The sequence below is a fragment of the Notolabrus celidotus genome, chromosome 5 (genome assembly GCF_009762535.1).
Source record: "Notolabrus celidotus isolate fNotCel1 chromosome 5, fNotCel1.pri, whole genome shotgun sequence".
Lineage (NCBI taxonomy): Eukaryota > Metazoa > Chordata > Actinopteri > Labriformes > Labridae > Notolabrus > Notolabrus celidotus.
In genome coordinates, this window is record NC_048276.1 from 23,174,798 (window position 1) to 23,196,462 (window position 21,665).

The 21,665-nt window shown below is 42.6% G+C and overlaps 1 protein-coding gene across 5 annotated transcripts in view; it reads left to right on the forward strand.

Moving 5' to 3' along the window:
- The window catches only part of nrip1b (nuclear receptor interacting protein 1b), a 50,773-nt gene that overhangs the window by 22,180 nt on the left and 6,928 nt on the right, over nucleotides 1-21,665 (forward strand). The window contains exon 2 of one of the 5 annotated variants that reach the window (XM_034684290.1): nucleotides 3,878-3,999. The exons of 2 other annotated variants lie outside the window; for them this stretch is intronic. The gene's annotated coding sequence lies outside the window, so the exon portion shown is untranslated. Of the gene's footprint in view, nucleotides 1-3,877; nucleotides 4,000-12,720; nucleotides 12,740-12,783; nucleotides 13,064-21,665 lie in introns of those variants that run through there. 2 more of the 5 variants (XM_034684292.1, XM_034684291.1) reach the window with 2 other exon arrangements.

Consider the following 21,665-nt stretch of genomic DNA (forward strand, 5'->3'; position numbering starts at 1 on the left):
TAAATTTCTTTAAATGGGACAGGTATTAGGAATATGAAACATTAAAAAACACCTGAAGAAATGTCACTGCCTTAAAAACTGTCACTGTTTGTATGGACAGACATGTTCCAGGTGTTAAAAGGGTTATCTCATTTTGGTAATCTTTCAAAGCAAATTTTATATCCCTGCAGTGCAGCTATCTCACACTGATGTTATTTTACTACAAGATTTATTAGTGGCTCATTTTGCTCATTTTTATTTTGCAAATTACCCCCTCAGCTGCAGGGAAGAAAATCATCCACAGACAGCACTTATATGTTTTGATATTGATTTCAAATGTGTCTGAGCCACGGCTGGTTGTCTCACATCCTTTGTGTCTCGAACAGACAAAGCGGGATAAACACTGGGTTTGATCTCCTCCTCACAAATAATCACTGTGGCTGTTGTATTGAGCTCAGACTGGAGAACTGGGGCTTATTCCTGCATCGGCCTCTGCTTATAGAGCAATGCAATTTTCAGGCAGTTGAGCTCACTCATATTTCACTATGTGGAACAAATCTGCCTGTAATGAATCTCCCAGGACACTGTGGTGCCTCCACAACCCAGTCTGATTTTTGGCTTCTCTGCAGGGGGGGGCTATAGAGGGGGCTTTTAATATTTCAGCACAGCAGAGTTTTCTTTTTGATGGGAGGGATTTCACAGCAAAGAAACACAAAGTTCATTAGAGTTTCTGTCTTTTTTTATCTTTGGATTCCCTATCTCAGTCCAGACTCATTTTAATCATATTGGTCCCGCTCTGTATAAAAAAAACAGCCCTATTAGCTGAGGTGTCACACTAACAAACATAACATAATATCCCGAGGTGGGGCTAAACATGGCGGGGGATCGGATTAGCAGTGAGACTCCGGTGAGTACACACACCCGGCTCTCCTCCTCGGTGTCACAGCTCCCGAGTCCTCCTTGCCTCTGCCGGGCAGCGGACCTGTCTCACGTTATTCTTAGCCGCAGAACTTCATGTCTCTGTGCGAAAGCCCCTTAACGCTAATTGAGGAGGCTGCTCATAGCTCATGTCGTTCAACAGCAGCCTCTGAGGGGCGTGTGTATGCATGTCACCGTCTGTCTTGCTACGTGTGTGTTTGTGTGAAGGTGAGACCTGCTGAGCAGTAAAAACCAGTCAGAACCAGTACTCAGCCTCTCCAGCCTGGGTTGTGTTGTTGTTGTTTTGTTTTTTTTCTGATAGGGAGTCACAGCGCCTTTAGCAGATGGTTTCCAGCAGGCCTGTCTATGACATGTGATAACATTACAGTTCTGAAAGGTCAGGCATGAAGGGAACCAGTAGGAGGGCTGGTCCAGTCTCAGAGAGCCCGAAGCTGCACTACAACCCCCTACACACACACACACACACACACACACACACACACACATAAACACACACTATCATGCAGTGTGTGAGTGCACCTTATGTTCATAAGAGTCGCTTTATGGCTTCTCAAACAGGCAGAATTGAACCCTTTGACTCTAACAGGGCAATGTAAATATTTACTGTATTACTTGATCCTTGGTGGCCGGAGTCACAGTCACACTGAGGGTGCCGCAATATTTACATGCTTCTAAAAGACTTCTTTGTGCTTAAACAGTGCACAACTTTAATGCTGCATACACATGGATTCAGGCCTGCAGCAGACAGCAAACGGACAACATCCTTTTTCCAATAATGTGTTGTCTTACAATACTTTTTAAGAGCTTTTTAACAAGACACTAACATGCTGTTACCAAGATGTGAGGGCACTCAGTATTAATTAGATTGCTTATTATATTTTATTTTATATTTGATACACATACAGTATTTGATACACATACATACACACATTTATAGGGAGGGACATCCTTGCCCCAGGGGTAAAAACAACAGATGCACTCCCCTGAAAACTTTTCACATCTCTTCTTCAGAGGCAGCTTTGGCGGCTTTTTGCACTGGACTGATTGCGACACGAAGCTGCCACTACATTGCCATAATGTAGTGCAATATGTTGTTGCAGTTAAGCCAGGCAGATTCTCCAAGCGTTGTCCTTGGAAAACCACGTTCCAGCCATGTTATGAAAACCGTGTTATGCAAACAATCGTCAATGCTGACGGATGACGGGGGCAGTATATGAACGTTAGGCTGAGACTCACTGACTCACTTTAATATGTAGGAAAAACCTGAGTATGGTGGGCGTCTGGGGAATTAAACAGCAAACAATTTTTCAAATATTCACGCGTTCATTTCGGACCACTTTCCATTTATACTCAGTTACAAACAATGTTTTTTTTAACAAATAATCACATTTTTAAAACCTGAGTGAGAAATTACTACAAAAGTTAAGTGTTGTCACTTTAAATAAGAGTATTTTAAATTTTAAATACTATTTACAGACCCAACAATAGCACACACTTGCAACATTTAGCATGGAAACAATTCCTCCTTACAGGCAGAAACCACGCTGAAGACCAGACTCATAGGCGGACAGCTGTCTGGCCAGGTTGAGAAGAAAAATATCTTAGGAGTATTTATATAAGATTAATTCCCTCCAAACAATATGTCATTCATTCATTTCCAACATTGGTGGGGAAAGAACTATTCTTTCATCCATTTTCTATACCGCTTTTACCATCTGGGGTTGCAGGGAGCTGGAGCTGATCCCAGCTCTCTTTGGGTGAGAAGCGAATACACCCTGTAGTGGTCACCAGTCTATCACAGGACCGAAAACATCGAGACAAACAACCAGTCACGCTCACACTTATACCTACAAGCTATCCAGTCATCAATTAATCTAATGAGCAAGAGGAGCAAGCTGGAGTCCCTGCAGGGAACCCACACATGCACGGGAAGAACATGCAAACTCCACACAGAAAGTTCCCTGTCTCCAGCTGGGGATTCAAACAAGGAGCCTTCTGACTGAAACCACTGCACCAATGTGAACTTGTTTCTTTTGTTTATGTTAAAGAGTTGCTGTGTTGTTATCTTGAATTATTAGCTTCTTGTCGTATAGGCTGCTCACGTTATCTCTCTGTGTGAGAAAACAACTGAACATCTTGTTGAAAAATGTGTTGCTGCTAACACCTTGAAAGGCCGAACTGTGTATTGTTTGCACGCCTTAAATAATGTACTGTCCTCTCTTGTCCACTTAACTGACGACCTGTTGGCTGTCTACTGTCTGGCTGACTCCATGTGAATGCAGCATAATGTAAGAGCAGAGTTGGACAGCGCAAAGCCAGACTTTGGACTTTGGACCATGATATTTTCTTTGTAAGATCAGAGGTCTTTATTTGGACCCAGCAGGTCAACATCAACCTGTCAAAACACTCACTGTAAGCTGCCACCCTCTGTCTAAGTCCGAGGACCTTGATCGTCCGGTAAGCTGGCGTTCATCCTTGGAACAGAGGCCGGGATATTTGTTTTGAAGCTACAGGTCACTGTGTGCCAGCAGCTCAGGGAGGAGGGGGGGAAGGGGAGGCTGGAATTACCTTGTGCGTAAACAACACCTCTGGAGTGGACGGTCATGTCATCACACAGGTGTATTCCATAAAGTAGCCCCCCCCGAAAAGCCCCTCCTGACATGGCACGGGGCTTGTGCATGAAGAAGGAGGAGGAGTATGGTTAAAAATAAACCCGTGCAGGCTGGTCAGACATTTTGAAATTCTGTTTCTATCTCCGTCTGATAGAGAGGTTAAAGATACAGCATCCTGATAAATCTCTTCCCACCAGGGGGAACAGATAAGGAGTGGCGTAGATTGAATAAAAGAGCCGAGGAGAAAGGGGGAGGATAGGTTGGAGGAGTGGGGGGTGCAGTAGGAGGAGGAGGAGGGCTGAGATGTCTATCAGGCTGCATGAAGGTTTTTTTTTTTTGTCTTGCAGATCCAGTTCAAGGGCGCCCGCAGGCGAGGCAGCTCTCACTCTTGCCGTGCCAACGCTGCTGCTCAAGGTCATATGAGCCAGCCCTGTGACATTAAAGAGGAACAGGAAAGGGGAACATAGAGGTGGGGGGGGGGGGGGGGGGCCCCAACAACCACACACACACACAAACGCACACACACACACGGACAGAATTGAGCTGTAAGGGAAAAAGTAGCCTTTAACTCCTTGAATCCTCCCTGTGACTTTCTGCACCGCTGTCTGGCTTGGCTGGATATTTTGTTGGGGCGAGAGCTTTTTAAGGGCAGTAATGAGAGTGTCTTATTCTCTCTGCACAGAGCCAAGAGATGCTCGGCTAACTGCTTTGTAGTTGCCAGACACACATACAAAGATTTTGTGTGTGTGTGTGTGTGTGTGTGTATGTGAGAGTGTGTGTGTGCGAGAGGGAGAGAAAGAGAGAGAGAGGGGGGGAAGATAGAAGAGAGAAGAGTCAGAGTGATAAACCTCCGGGGAGGGAGGTAGAGAAGAGAAAAAACGGTCTTAAAGTTATTTAAAGGGACAGTGAACCAATGGCAGTTACTTCCACTTGTTCTTCAGTTGACGGTTGAGAGTAAAGTGTGTTTTTAGCACGAGTGGATTTCTCCTTTTCTGATCACTCCAGAGAGAGCACACACACACACACACACACACACACACACACACACACACACACACACACACACACACACATACACACACACACACACACGCACACACATGCTGCTGTACATGCAGACTGAAGAGCATCAGCAGGTGGTTTGAAATGGAGAGAAACATAGAACGCTGTGTGGTCAGAGATCAAGCTGATTCATCTTTATTACGTCTTACTTCTTCACACTGATAAGCAGTGACAGCTACTTGTCTGTAACAAGATCAAAAATATTTTGCATGCATATACCATAGACTGTATCAAACATGGAGATGGTCTCAGTGACGTCACCAAATGGTTTCTAGGTGGCGCTCTGAAGCTCAAAGATGGCGGTCACCATTGGAATTGCTGACTCCATTAAACAGTCCGCATATCTAGAAACCAGCTCAGAGTCAGGCAGGTAAGGTAAGTAAGGCAGGCCAAATTAATTTTGTTTGCTGGTTTCAACATGGACACCTGTCAGTCAAATCAGCCACACCCATAAGTAAGCTTGATTATGCATAATAGAGATTCAGTAAACATTTTTACTTCTGTTGTGAAATAGGACTCTGACAGGGTTTCATTGACTTTCGGTGGTTTTTGGTTTTCCTTTTGCGCTAAATAAAAACACCTTTGAAGAAAAAGTGAAGCAGACTTGTTAAAACAGGCCTTTTACACAGAGTACCTGTATAATTTGGACAAAGCAGAAGACACAAATGTGAAAATGTAGATTTGAGGATTGAACGAGGGAATTCTTTCTTTCTTTCTTTCTTTCTTTCTTTTCTTTTTTCATTTTGATGTGTGCCTATTTTTATACAGTTATAAAATATCAGTACTTTATGTTGTTTTTAACTTCCTGTTTTAACCATTTACTTTGCAGGAAGTCAAAATGCATTAGAACCAGCATAAGAGCTAATTAAAACAATAAAAATTTAACAGCGTTACTCAAACTTTCAAGACTCCTCTAGGAATAAAATAGCATACATGTAAAGGAATATCATATCAAAGAGTATTACGTGTCTTTTTGTATGAAACAGGCTTTTAGGTTTGTCCAGAACAAGGTGCTGCAGAGGCAGTGTGCAAACCTTGACCTTGTGAATGCAGAACTGCATTCAAAGTGCAAGGATGATAATTCAAATATATACTAAGTTCGTTTTGCATACAGTCAAATGCAGTGACTTATTGTGATACTAAAGTCAAACGCTTCAAAGTGACTCTACTAGGAAAGAGTCTGTCCCACAGGGGAGGGGGGTTATCTTAGTAATGATTTCCATAAAAAAAAAAAACATGTTGCAAGAATTCACTCTCACAGCAACGTGAAAAATCCAGCCCTCTATTTCTATCTCTCTATCTCTCTCCCACTCTCTTCTTTGTCAGTGACCTCTCTGGCCTCTTCACCTCTGCCAGGATGTCTGCACTAAGAATATCCAGCTGAGACGGCAGCAGGAGGTGTTTGCCTTTCGGGCCTTCTGCCAGAAAGTTGTGCCATAACTTTACCCGTGAGGTCGTCCCCGCTGAACCCAAGTTACATCGTGAGGAACAGTAGAAATGACAGAGACGCCGCTCTTGCTTTTGCTAGTCAGTGTACCATCAAATGAGTTTGAAAGTTATTTGAGGTTTTCAACTGTTTGTTTTTGTTTTGATGTCACAGGAACCAAAGTTAATTCATGGCTAAGTTTTCTCCAGGTATACTGAGAGCATGGATCATAAGGTATAGTTGTTACAATATCGTTTGTCTGACTTGCTTGTCCACCTTTTGTTTACATTGTAGTCATGTGTCCATTGGTCAGTCAGGTATCGGCTTGCAGTGCCTGTTATACTCAGAACAATGTCTACAACAGCTCACAGAGCTTCAGATCTGAGGTGCATTTAAGGCCTTGGAGTGGTTCACCTTTTTACCTCCTGAATCGCAGTTCAAGTCCCTGTTTTTGGCAGCGCCCTGTCTGCTGTAGTGATTTGTCATTAAGGGAAACACCGAATCCCCACCAGCTCCAGTTCAGTCGCTAAGCTACAACCTCTGACCTCCCGTCTTAGAGTATATTACTGCCCTCGCTTACATGGTTTTACAATCCTGGTATGAGAAAAACCTTCTTCTCATGATTTTATATCAACATACAATGAGTTGAGAAAGATGGACAAGGTGAAAGTAATTAGTAGTAAAGATAAGGTTTTATTATTTAGAACAGAACTAATAGTCCCCTATCATCTAAATTTTCTCGTAGATGTAAAAGTACAAGCAGACGTACAAGTCCACAAAGTCAGTCAGGCCACTAATGGAGCTGCTTCAGGCTATGCATCAATATGACATCACAGATTACAATCTGTGGACTTTGGGAGCACTTTAGGTACTTTCAGAGCTGGAAGAGCAGAGCCAGAACTGGCCGACAAAACACTGAGTCATTATAATAACAATCAGAGAGATGGGTGGAGCTGCTCAGTGATACAGACGAACAGAAATGACTCAAGTATTCTCACAGGGACCTGAAGTGTGTGTGCAGGATGTGATGGGGATTTTACTGTGACCTGAATGAACTGTACTCCTCTTGTCTCATGTGCTGTCAGAAGCATCTTTTAGATGCACTCCTGAAATTTTCAAGAGGGTTTTCCAAACAAAAGATGATCACTATGACGACACTTTTTGTAATTGTATCAATGCTATGTGTAAACAAACAGATGTGCAAACCTCTTCACTGTTCTCATCTGGACAAATCATTCTCCTTCTTTAATCTAGGATGGTTTTGGTTATCCTGTTATATGACACTCTCTCAGTTTTGTGCCCTTCACATTATAACATCATCACCAACATCCACTCTAATATATCCTGCTACTTCTACATTGGTTCCCCCTGACCTGCAGAATGTCCCTGTGGGCTGGCATGGAAAGTTAGGGTGGACGTTCATCTGTTTGCATTCATTTAATCCGGCTCACCTTGTAAATTTCAGTTAGTTTGAATTAATGTGAAGACTATGTGACAGAGAAATTGAAGTTATATCTAGATTTTTTCACAGAAATAACTTTGTTCATCAGTCATGACAAATTCCTGATCATTTTTGCTTTAAAATATGTATTATTTAAAAACATTAAAACCATGATGATATAATACTTGTTACACTTAACCAAACTGTGCAGTCATCATTCCCTTTGTATTTTCACAGTCCGGCACAGACCTGGCATTATTATGTCTGTGACATTTATACTGAAGGTGAGACGTCACAGGGGCGTAAATATTGAGCCTTCAACTGGCCGGGATAAGAGCCATAAAAAACTATCAATGACAGCTGATTTGCACTTTTAAAAATGCGTTAATTATTGCACTTTGTATTTTTATTGCAACATTGACATATTGTGCAACAAACATAAGTACTTTTTAGCATGTGGAGACCAGTATGTGTTGGCCTATGTGCAAACCTACACAAGCTATTTCTGTATGACACTATTTTGGCATATTTAACCTTTATCAAAATGTTGCAGCTGATGCGTGGTCCATTTTTTAGTTATTTTAGAAGTTTCATTATGCTGCTACACTCACACTCTTCTTTCTCTTTCTGTATATCTAAATGTCACTACTAGTAAACAGAGTTTAACAAGTTATTTAAAAACTGCCACCACTTACATATCAAACGTTGTTTGTTTGATAAAGTTGATAATAATTGACTCATTATTCTGCAGGAAAAGTAATGCTTTAAATCCTTCTTACTTTTCAATTAAGCTTTAATCCTCCACACCCACACCTCGAATCTTTATTAATAGACAGGTATACAAATAGAAAACAAGACTCTGTGGTTAAATGACAGACTATGTTTGTAGGGATTTACTTAATAATAACGGCTAGCTTAGCCTCAGTGACACAGCAATTCCTAATGGTAGCCAGCGGTTCACACGCCCTTAAATTTCCATCCAAAATGTGGTTATTTCTAAATGTAGGCAAAGCCATGGCTTGCAAACACAACATGTGAATAAGACATCTTTGGCATTTCTCCTCTTTCTGCTGAGGCCAAGGCAATCCCTCCTTCACCTAGCATATTCTGCAGAGGCTAAAATTGATATTAACCCACTCTGACTCTTTGTAAGAAGGCAAACAAGAGGGAAAAACGTCAAAGTGGGAGAGTGTTACAGGGATTAGTAACTGTACTGTAATTACTGAATCTCTAATTGTAATCCCTGAACTTGTTGCTAAAAGAAGTCATCAAATTATCGTAGCATCTGCATGCTTTACCGCTTGACTCTGCCAATAAACTGTAAATTGTTTCACTCTTTGTCGCAGAATACTGATGGAAAACAAGTGTTTCTACCTTGGAAAAAGTCACTCTCACTGATGAATAACAAATTGACATTCAAATTGCAGTAGAGAAAGTCTTTCTGTCGAGAGATGCTCAGGGGATTTCACTGTTTATCCCCTTTGCATGCTGTAGCTGTCTTAATGTAACAGGTCATTTTCCCTCTGCCTGGATTGTCCTCCATTACAGTTTATACCTGTGCATGATGACAGACTAACAGGGAGGACCGGCTCACCCAGGACACCTGTACCCGAGCGTAAACCTTCCCTAGAGGAACATATGTATCCTGCCAGTATGACATGTCGCCTAAGTCTGTATGAACTGTACTTTCTACTCAGACAGGATTTACCGGATAAGTGTCCCTCGCACTTGTGACGCAATCCGTTTGAACCCTAACCACTCAAAGCTGGATTTGAAGCTCCACTGAACCCTGGTGAACTTTGACACCTTAAGTGGAATGCTGGAAGAAAACATTGGGGAAAGATTTTTTCTCTCCTACACCAGGGCCCCTTCTGAGGGCGTTCGATCCCACCTGTTTATCACCCAGCTGGCATAGTACCACTTTTACTGCTTCTTTTGATTAAACGAAAAAGCATTTAGACTAAACAATCAATAGGTACAGGCTTCAGTCCTGAATTGCTGGAGCATAAATCTTCCCGGTGCCTGGCGTGGAGTCGTCTCTGTATCATTTTTGCTGATTAGTTTTCCCATTACTCAAAACAGATGTGTTCGCTGGTGATGAATGATCCAATTATGGGATATTTGTCACCCATTTGATATCTGCTGCTAGTCTGCGACTGTAAAGTATTTCAATGTGGAGCTTCCCCCGGTCCACAGTCCACTTTGGCTGATGTGACCTGTCCTTTAGATCTGTTTCACTGGCCAATTGGCCATTAGACAGAGCTGCCCTGTGGTGTTTTTCTGGCCCTGTATACAACAAACCATTCTCCCTGATCATCTCATCAATCTTTTGTTTATAGATGAGACAGCTTCTTAACAGAAAACTTGATTTTGAGGTAAGATTAGCTGCCCTGGCTCTGAGTTTGATTAAAAGCCTTTGAAAATGAGGCTTGAAGTAGTGTAAATGTATAAATTACATCAAAGTTTAGTGTATCATTTAGCATCTACAAAAATAGATTCACAACTATCAGAAAATGTAATTGAAAACAGTCCAGTTTTCTGCAGAGGCCACTATTTGAAAACTCATAGGGCGTGGCAGTTCACATTTTACCCTCGCACAGATTGCATCGCCGCATTAACTGCTGAGCTATAAGTCAGAACCAGAGGAAAAGGAAGAGGCTGGTCACCTTAACAATAGTCATTCAGTAAGTTACAGAATGGAGAGTGAATTAGCATTTATCATTGAAATGGAACTAGCCAGGATAGCTCTGTAGTGTTAGTCACTGCATTATTATCACTTGTCTTAACTCTCCATGCTGATGTAGAACACCCAGTGTCTTCATGGCCTGAGCTAAACTCCTGCAACCAAAATAAACAACTGGTAACAACAATCAACAGCAACTGTTTGTTCTGTCAACGGAAAAACTGGGTGCTAACACCTGCCGCGTGACTTTTCCCGCGATTCACTTCCCATTTTCAACTTTGATGACAACATTTCAACTGTGGATGAAACTACTTAAAATGCTTTTTAGATGCTTTTTAGAGGACACTCCATTGAATAAGACCAGGTCTTCTGTGGATCAGTGTTTCCAGTGGCTTTAAATACTGTGTCCTCAAAAGTCTGCACACCCTGCTGACATGCCTTGGATAGTAATCATACATGTCTAAACTGTAGTTGACCCCCACAATTGCTCTACAAACACACACACACCCACACACACACCAAAACAATACACAAACACTCACAGCTGAAAGGATTCATGTACACCCCCCACACCCCCTCTGTCTGTGGACAGTAGGCTGATTCTGCAGCCCTCCTCCCTCCCTCCCTCCCTCCCTCCCTCCCTCCCTCCCTTCCTCTCCCTCTCTTTCTCTCTCCTGCTCTGCTGTGCTGAGCTGTATGTGTGTGTGAGCAGTGTGTGTGTGTGTGTGTGTGTGTGTGTGTGTGTGTGTGTGTGTGTGACAGCTGCCTAATTGGGCATTCTCCCCTCGTCGGAGCGCCTGCCTCTCCTCTCTCTCCTCACTCTCCTCCAGCCCGGGCCGGGGCTGCTGACGAATGGCAGCGGATTACAGATGAGGACACGGTGACCCGCCTGACCTTGCTGCACAGCCGCGGGGGAGGGAGAGGGGAGGGGGGAGACAACAGAGCGCTAGGGGTGGGGCGGACGGGGTGCTAGGACTGCAGAGGGGTGGAGTGGGCGTAGGTGGAGGAGGGTTGGGGGGCAAGCAGCGTCAGGTCAGTGGAGGATGAGGTCGAACGAAGGTGGGCAAGATATTAGGATGTGTGCGTGGGGAGAGGGTGTTTGCCAGGTGGCCAGGCGGGCATGCGGGCAGGCGGGTGGACAGACGAATGACAGGAGTGTCACATGACAGCAACACCCCTCCCTCCTCCACCCGTGTCAGTATGTCAAGGGCATGAGCCCCCGCTGGCAACCGCCACTGCGGCATTTTCCCCCTACTTTTATTTATATATTTATATCCTCTCTTCTCCTCCTCTAGCTCTTCTTCTCCTCCTTTTTTATGTGTTTTATGTGTCCGTCAGACGAGCAGCTCCTATATGACTGCTGGCGTGCCTCCACACACCCCCGGGCCCCTGCGATGTGGTCGGTCAAAAGGAGGCGGCGGGTTCTTGAGCGTGGTGAATTTTAATTTCTGTGCGCACTGTAGATATTTCCATGCCCCCGCCCCCAACCCCCCCCCCAACCACCACCCCAGCCCCCCTCCCACCTTCCTGCTGCGTGTGTGAGACTGCCAAGGTGAGGTTGTGTCCTCTTGTTAAGAGCGATTAATGGCACTCGTTATGTACATAATGAAATATCCCTGCTGATGCATAGGGTGGCGTTGTCTCTCTCTCCTCTTCTGTCACACTCACACACACACACACACACACACACACACACACACACACACATACACACACACACACACACACACACACACACACACACACACACACACACACACACACACATATCGCCTGTGTACTGTATGTGTGTAACATCGAGGACGCTTTGTTACAGCCTCCAGGCAACTCTGGTATGTGTTTGATATGGTGTAGAGACCCCCCCCTCCTGTGTAAGCCATCTCTCCAAATGAAATACGAATGGGAATTAAGGCCCTGTCAATTCACAGTCGAGTTTGTTCCTCTTTTTCGCTTTAGATGCGCACAACACTGCGGCTCCCTGCGTGACATGTGTTCTGAGAGATAGAGATGGGTGGCTCACCACTGTTTTGACTAGTGGAGTAAATTTAGATCTAATCTCCTTCTGTGTGTTCTTTTATAGCCCGAGAATGTTCACCTAACATCAGCTTTTAAGTTGACCTTGTTGTGTTGTTTGCTCGTCTGAGAGCTTGTGTGTGTGTGTACATGTGTGTTTCTAGGACGAGACGCTGCAGGCTTCCCTATAGGTTTTTATTTTGACCTCATGTGTGCGTGTGTGTGTATGAGCGCTTACACCATTCAGTGCCTGAGTCAAGCTGTGCAAGCTCTTTTAATCCCACGCCCCGGTGCACGTAGGCTTGATTAGTGGCAGCAGTTATCTGTGCAGAAGACAGCCCGCCCTCCTTTAGCATTTGGTCAGGTCTGGGGCATGGGGGGGGGAGAGGGGGTGTCAAGTCATGAGAAAGGTGAACGAGGAAGGAGAAAGGCAGAGTGGGAGGTGGAGGAGAAGGGGTGGAGAGAATGAGGAGATGAGGGGAGGGCTGAAGCCTGATTAGTATTCTAAAGGAGCGCTCCTGCCAGTAGAGCAAATTGATTACTGCACTTTACCTGTATCAGCCTCCACAGCTAAGGATGACAAGGTATGGGAGCATGATGTGTGTCTGCGCTCACCTCCCAAACACAGCACAATACCTGTGTTAGCATTTGGCTCAGGGTGGATTCTTTCCCTGAACTTTTTTACTACATTTACCTTTGAATAGTTTCCTCTGTCCTCTTGATCTCCTTCATTACAGAGAAATAATAGGCCGACTGCAGTTGGGTGCTGGCCTTGTCTATCTCTCTCTGTCTGGTTTAATAGTCAATGGCAGACTAAAGGAAGACAGACTCATTTCCTGCAAGCTTTGGCCCTGTGCTTGTCTGCATCCTGGCTGACAGTTTGTTTCTTCTACAGTAAGGGCAGCCAGGTAAATTCAAAGCAACAAAAACACAGCTGATTTGTTTTTCTGCTCATTCATACTTTCCATCAACACAGTGTAAATTCAAAACAAGGCTCAATCCTGCTTCCTTTCATTCCAGCTACTCAGTCAGATACTGATTACACCTGGGCTTTCAGGTGAAGGCAATTAATTGCAATTAACCCCTGCTTGGGTAGAAAAGCAGCTGCAGTTTGAGTGATGACAACCAGAACTGACAACCACTGAGTTCACATCCTCTGTTCATCTACCTTTCTGCTTTACTGACTGAACCATAAATGCATAAACGAAGACTAAATTAATATGTTTAGCTGCGGAATAAGTCTTAACTGTGAAATTTAAATGTAAAACCAATTACTCTGGTCATTTCAGCTTGTCAGTTGCATGTCATGTGCTGGTTTGTCAATTAACTAGTGTCCACTGTGTAGATATTTTAATTGTTTGCTTGTTGCCTGAACTGAATGATGGACCCTGCATTAACCAACATAATATGACCATAGAGATTTTATCAAACCTTAACCACCTATTATAAAGGATCAAAATACAAAGAGCTTAAAAGATATTAAAGACTGATACATACACAAACTCAGCATTTAGTTCTTACATAGAAGATGTACTGATGTATCAGTGGAACATCAGTATTGGTCGTTATGTTTCCTCTTGACAGACATCAGCCCATCAGAATTAAAATCAGGTGCCAAATAGGTTTTATACATCAGAGGGATTTATCTTAGTGTTTTGGTGCAAAACAATGAACACAGAAATAAAACAGAAAAACAACAATTAAGCTAATCATAAATAGAATACAAATTTGTTTAAACAGTACAAAACTTTATATACAGAACATCTACAAAATACTATATGCAGAAGACGCAATGGAGCAAATAATGGACCATGCACTGATATGTGGTGTGTCGCATTCATTTTATTGTGGCAGGCAAGTATACGTATAACTGCTGATTCAGAGAAGAGGGCTTTATTGGGCAGAACAAGTCACCTGTTTAACAAACTCTGATTTGTTTTCATGGTGAAACATGAAAGAAAAGTCGGCAGTGTGGAAGTAGTACTCTGTCTCCGAGAAGGATCAGCAGCATTCAATTTGTAAGACATGTTTCAGTGGCAGTCTCACAAGCTCCTTTAAAAAACAGACACAAATAATTACAACACTTAAAGCATCTGTATTGGAATCGTCCGTCTGTCAGCTGAATTGTTATTTTGACCATTGTTATCAGTATCAGCCCTAATTTCCATTGTTGTTGAATTTCGATTTCTAAAGAAGGCCATGACCACTTAGTTTGCTTTTGTAGCTCATGAAGAGACAGCAATAATAAGTTGTTGTAACAAGTGATCTGAACTCTTTAGTATATGTCTAACCTTTTTTCACTTTCAAATGCCCCTCCAAGCAAAGCACTTCTGGAGTACACAAAGGAAGGTTTGCATGCATAAAAAATACTGTACAAACATGGTGTATAAGTCTTTTTTGTAAATCCATTAATACCAACAAACAACAGCTCACAGGGTTTCACATCTTCTATTGTAGCGCTCATGTACGTTAGCATGCTGTATTGAGAAAAAGTAGCACACACCATTGAGTTTTAGCTCTAAAGACTTGGTGTTGAGGGGAGGCTTAAGTATAAAGAGAAAGTAAAGCTAAACAAAGTGTGTTTGGCTCCAATGTCTATAAGATATGGATTTATCTCTGGCTTGATTGAAGATCATGAGGGTTTTGGCACACATCAAGAAAAGGGTTTCTTTGCTGAAAGAACGAGTGTGTTGGAATTTTCGCAGATAGATACAACATCCTGCTGCCCTTTACCCCGATAGAAAACTGTTATCTCTGTATGCTTATTTATAAAATTTTAAATCCTACAGTTGGATTCCATTCCTTTACTTGTTAACACACTGCAAACAGAGCTGATTCAGGATATGTTATTGAACAGAGACCAACTTTTGACATACTGATAAATATATTGTTTTCTGTCTCACAGCTTTGTTTTCATTAGCGACGCTTGCTGTTCTTACCTCATTTCTATGTAACTGGACCACTACTCTCACTTTCATTAAAAACAGCTTTGGGTTGAATGCATGGCTGTAGATCTGTCTTTTTTGTTGCTTTCGATACCATATATTGTAGATAGATGCAGATTGTTTCGTTTTAAGCATGTGGTATTGAAAAGTATCAGTGTTGAAAACTTTTGACAAGCTTCGTTAGCACTTATTATTGTGTTCTAATATCTCAATCACATCTCTGAATTCAGATCACCACAAGCTTGATATTTGTACTTTTTTCAAGTCCAATTTAAAACTAAAACAAATGATACCATGGTGTCTTTTTAGAGATTAAATCCCCTGGGAGCTCCCCCTTGTAAAGCTACAAAGATTGTAGTGAGGCTGATCTTAAAGAAGTTTTTCACATTTTTGTCTAAAAGGCACATTTTTGTAGTTCTTGTAACTTGTGGATACTGGACAGTGAAGTAGTCAGCAGTACAGCTGACTCGTACTCTAAGTGATAAGTGGTGAGATGTTCCAAAGAGAAGTAGTGTGTATTAAAAAGTTTACAATGGATGTTAAGCTTTATGTTTCTAAAAAGCCAAAGCAGATGGAAATGTTTCAAGAGCCCGTTTGGAGTCATATAACAGTTTATCGCTCATCTTTTTTTTTTATTATCAGGAAATACCTGTGTCTGAAGTTAACTGAGTTTGCTGAGTGATTAAGTCATCTTTAGACAAGTTTGTTTTCATGCTTTAACCAGAAATCCACAGTAACTTCTTAACATATGTTTAACATGGACCTGTCATTTCCATTTGCAATTTTTCACATGCTCATATAAAAAGGTAGTGTATGTGTTTATCAACATATAAATTACACCTTGTTCATTTTGACCACATTGCACATTTAAAGCCATCTTTAACATGATTATTGTTTTTTTTTCTAATTTAATTTTTGGAATTTATGTTGATCATGCAGCAGCAACATATTTGCCCACAGGGCAGTGACAGAAATAATCATATTGTTATCCTCAGTACAAATGACCAGGGTTATCCAGGCTTAATAATTGGTTAAATTTTGCTCTGAGTGAAATCATATGAGGCTTGTAACATTAACTTGAATAGCTGAGGCTGCGTGTGTTAAGCTTAAACTTGGGTCCTCTCCAGGTTGTGTAACAGCAGGGTGCAGGGTGGTACAAGGTCCTTTGGGGTGACAGAATGGCGAATGTTGTTGCTTGTATAATCAGTGCTATCCAAAACCTTTGTTTTGTTGGTTAGTGCAGTTAGCAGCAGTCACTCTGTGTTTTTCAAAGATTTGTATTAAAAGGAGATTAATAACAGGAGGATACACTTTCTACGTTATCGTGTGTACTTCCTGTTTCTTGTGCCATATGCAACTTCTTCCCATGTTTCCCCCTAAAAACAGTTTGCAGTGGCAGTCAGATTATTCCACTTAAGCTGAATGGACATTTTTCTGAATTAAATTGTTTTCCCACTTACTGCTTTGGTTAGGGCAGCTAATAGTTCAATCAAGGGATGTTCTAAAGTGACTAATTTGCTTGTCATTTAAACAGAAATTTTAATTCGGACAAACTTACAAGTCAAAAGGCAACAAAGAGTGAAAACGTCAAAACGGAGGACAATTTATGTAACAAAGCTTGACACAGATGTCCAGGGAGTTTGATGAATGTGGCTAATATTATCAGAGCTAGCAGCGGTCATCCCTACATGTTAACATCCACATTCTTGTGTTTGTTACACATCATTCCAGTCAAGTAAACCGCATACATATTGTTAAAAGCAAGTATATCTCTGGCCTTACATGAGACACAAACAGAGGTCTCCTGTACTGAGAAAAAGCTTCCTGGCAGAAAGCCCTAAAGAAATCCTTTGTGGTAATAAGTACCAGTTAACTACAGTAGAGCAGTACAAGCCAATCAAATCAGAGTAAGTCGGGGTTAGGTTACAAACTTATAGAACAAAATATATAACATGTATGTTCACTTCTCACATGACAGCCAATAGACAAGTAAGTAAACATGGTTTTGTTTAACAACCTTGGTTTTCATTTAGGTTCTGAGACTCTCAGGACTATCTAGAGCGAGACTGTTTTGTTGCACTGCAAGCACTGGGTCGGGGCACCAGGGCCAGGTGTAGGACTAATCTCATTGAAGTCTCCTGTTTATTGGCATGTACTCGGCTCTGTCTTGCCAACTGGATTTGTGCTGCTTGGGAGATTTTCCTGGAGAAGGTTACACATAATTGTTTTACGCTTTATTGGGTTAAATGTACCTTTAATTTATTTAACATATACCTGTAATTTTACTTTAAAATTAAGAAATGAAAACTGTATTTTTCAGATACCAATGGAATGTCCCTTTACAAACCACTGTACCCTTTAATATCATTCCCCAACCTCACTCAGAGCATTAGGATGATTTAAAAACTCGAAAGTAGGTCAATGGGAGCATTACGAAAGACAGAACGATAGGAGAGATACGTTCTCTTCTTTATTTCACTAAGATCTCTGTCACACACCGTATCACTCCAAAACCATCCTCAAATCACTAACTGTTAGAAGAAAAACAGCAGTACTTTGTTAACCCAATAAAGGCAGACATCTTGCTGACTCATGGCAATCTCCTTCTCAGGGCTGATGCCAGGCATATTATGGAAATGATTCATTAGAGGATGATGTTTTTTAGCTGGTTTTATCCAGCTCTCAGGGCAGCCTGACGGTGGGACATTTGATCTCAATTGCAAAGTGGCCCATTTCCCTCAGACATCACCACTGCAGTCTGTTTCAAGAGCCTTGTTGTGCCTGTTGGCGTGCTGGCCATGGGGCAATCAGCTGTTCCTATTTCCAGCTCCAGTGTTTACAAATGGAAAATGTGTGTTGTTGCGGGAGGGAAATGAGCACCATTTTGGACAGATGATGTGAGCAGAAGATTACCCCGGAGCCCCATAGAAATGAATCAGGTATAGATTGATGACAGCCACGGCTCATTAAGAGAGGAATGTGTGTGTGTTTAATTGATGCAGTAATTTTCAGGCACTCAGGAAATGGCCCATGGGTGGGTCTTCCAAATGGCACACAAATATTTACTATGGACACAAACATTTTGAAGGATATCTATGCCGGCCTGGGCACCTAAGGTCCGGGTCTGTAATACAGTGGTATCATCATTGCACTGGCTAGTTTGGCTGGGTCCTCCACCAGTCAGCTGGGCTCTGAACCGCTTAGATGACTCATCAGTGTGCATGAATTCCTCTCTGCTCTCTTTCAACCCCGAGAACTCTTTGTACTGATGAGTGCAGATGAAGTTAAAATCTGCCCACACACTCCTCATCTGAGGCCAGATGCAGGCCAAGAACTTTAGCACTCTGCTCCCATTTTGTCCAAGTCTGAAACGTTGGTATTCAGTCATCACACACTCTTCCTCACATACAAGGGCCTGTAGCATTTTCCCCAATGGATCCCCTGTGCTACTTTACACAAGAGGTCGGATTTTTAGCATCACATTTCCTTTATGCAGGGTGCATCCACTGGTTTCTGTGTGTGCACATGGAGACATGTGTGCTATGCATGACTTTTTTGGTCAATGCATCCTAAGAAGTGGGTCAGAGTGCCCTAGTTCTCATTTTGTGGGCATGCATGTGCCTGTGTATTGCATTTCAATGTTATTTTGTCCTGATTGACTTATCTGCAAAAACATCTTCTTGCTCTAGCTCTCCTGCTGTTTGGTAGCTTGTTTCTCTCTTGTTTACCTCTCTCAAGGTGAACCAGAGCTTTTAATTCAACTTTAGTGCACTCGTTCACTTGTGGAAGGCTACAAACAACTGCATTTGGTCAGGTAGCTTATGTTTTGTCTTATTTAATCATGTCAGACCATATTGAATTTACAAATAGCGGTCACGCCGCATGTGTAAGTGAGCTACCCTGTTGAGTATGTGCAGCAGGGCTGGGCTGCAGATTACATGATATAATAGTGTTTAGGCATCGCCTCTCCTTTTAAATTCCTTTAACCTTGACTCCCCTTAAATGCAGGGAGAACACATCTGCCAGGCTGGTGTCAGACATTAGTAACACACACCGCTCGGGCAGCATTGTCACTTTTTATTAACGCCCAGAGCTTTGCATGGACACCAGCTGTTGCATCAAGTGGAAAAGCCTTGGCGGCATGAATGACCTTGACTTTAACTGCCGCTCCTTTGGCTCTCCCCCCTTTAATTCTTTTGTTTGGTCTCATACATTTTAAATGGCTTAAATGGATTACCATTCCTGACAATGAAGGTCATTAAAGAACTCACTTTTTTAAAGATGGAAAAAAAAGCCTATGTAACCAGCAAGTGTGTTCATGCATGTGTGTTAGTGGGTGGTGGGAGGGGAGTGAGTGAAGGTCACTTTTTGAGATCTTATCCGTGACTTCAGCATCGGCACATTCTGGTAATTTCACGTATCTTAGAAAGCCGCTGAGATTGCAGTGACCTTTAATGTTCCTGGTGTCTTTTTAAGTACAAGAGAAGTGAAACAAAAAGAGAGAGAAATACAGATAAAGAGCCGACCAGCCAGTGGTTGATGAAGCTCCCTGCCCTCCCTCTCACATGTACGTGGCCGACTGTAGGGGTAAAAATCACTTTAGAATGGTGCCTGCTCTGTCATTGGCTGACATTGTCAAGGATAATGGATAATCACCACAGAAACCGTAGAGCAGCTCATTGGAGCCGTGGTGTCCCGCCGTGGGGGAGGGGGGTGGAGGTCACGCTTTTTGGGTGCCACCACCAATGAGATGACATGTTAACAGATGTGTAAGGTCATTTTATATGTATACACCAGGGGAGATAATGTAATAGTAATGCACACATCACACATTGAGAGAGAGGAAAGGAGGAGGGCTGTGTGCTATAGGGGGCTCCGTTCAGATGACAGCTTTTCCTATATTAAGGTCATTTATTTAGCAGAGCTCTGTCAGGGAGGAAAACATATTTTCTCTTGCCCTTGCTGTAGCAGTGCTTTTTGACACTGCCTCTGTCATTACATGTCTCTCAAGAGCCTGAAGGTCCTTACTTTTTTCAAAAGAGTACTTAATGTGAGATAGTGAATGCAGTACCTCTGTTGTATGTACACTAATATAGTGCTGTGTCATCGTGTCCCTGTGCAGCCTTGTCTGCTCTGTATTGAAGTTTCTGTGGGCAAAAACAGAGACAAGGTCAACTGTAATTCCAAAGGTTCACTGCCAGCAGAAAAGAGATTAACAGAATTTCCCATGCTGAATGCGAGTCAGTGTTTCTGTTTATTTTTATTATCTCACTAACTGAGGGGGGAGCTGTATCACATGACACGTTAGTAACTTTTTCAGCCTGTGTTGAAGATAAACATGTGTATGTGTTTACTGTGCTGATCAAACGAGGTGTTACAGGGCATTCTATTATAATTGCTTTAAGCTCACTGGAGTGGAAATAGCCCTAATCCTGAGCATCTAAGATTAGCATGACAGCAGACGTCAGATGGCCCAGTATGACCAGGTTGGCTTTTATTGTTGTCAGATTTAGGTCACCAGCTTAGAAATGGCCTTCAAGTGTAATTGACGCTGATGGGCCAATCTCAAATAAATTCTAATATTCAACTCAATGTTGCACAGTCTGAAGTGCCTCATCAATCTGCGCCCCTCAGGTTGTTAAATATCAGTCCCAATTGTTTTCCTACCAGTACCTAGACTTGATTATGCACTGATAACTTAAATCTAGCCTCTAATCCCAGCTCATTGTCCAAGGGGGGTTGAAAGTGCCACCTTGTTGCCCTTACTGTCATGACAACCTGTGGACCTTGGCCGCAGGGATGGATTTCTGCCCGATTAAAGGCCTGCTGCCTTGTTGTTTTTGGCCCTGGCTACAGTTTTCTGTGAAGTATTTAGACTGGTGGCTGTGTGGGTTGCGTTGGCCTTTCGTCATAATCAAGGGCTGCTGTCCTGTTGTGTGACCTACTATGTCGGTCCACTCAGCGGACACCAAAGGTGAGGACGGCTTTGGGAAAGGACACGGACAGCAGCTGAGGGGAGGTGGAAACTCTGTATTAATTAACCTTTATGGGATGCGGCCAGGACTGTCGGAGGTGTCCTGTATCCACGGAAACCACGCTGACAGGGTTCAGAGCAGAGGTCTTCCAGGGCAGAGCTACTCACACTGTCATAGCAACTGGCACAATGCTCACCCCAGTGTCACCAGTTCAGCCCTCCTGACAGTGGTGTGCTGTGACAGGTGCACCTGATCCTTAAGCCACCCCCACCTCTTGATACACGCACACAGGAAAAAAAAATACACACGCACACACACACACGCATACACACTTAAAAGTCAAGTACACCTTGTCCCTTACCAGTATCCTTCCTTTGATTCTCCTTGCTTTTGTACTGCTCCTGTAAACATGGCTCATATCACATCAAGTCAGATCACATTTTGATCTTTTCATGATTTAAAAAATCAAATCTTGCCTGAAATGAACTTAGATTGGTGTTGGGATTTGAAGCTGGTCAGGTGCAATTTCATAACTGAGTGGTCACCAGAAAAGATTTTACCTTCTGTGTGAAATAATGCAAACATCTTTG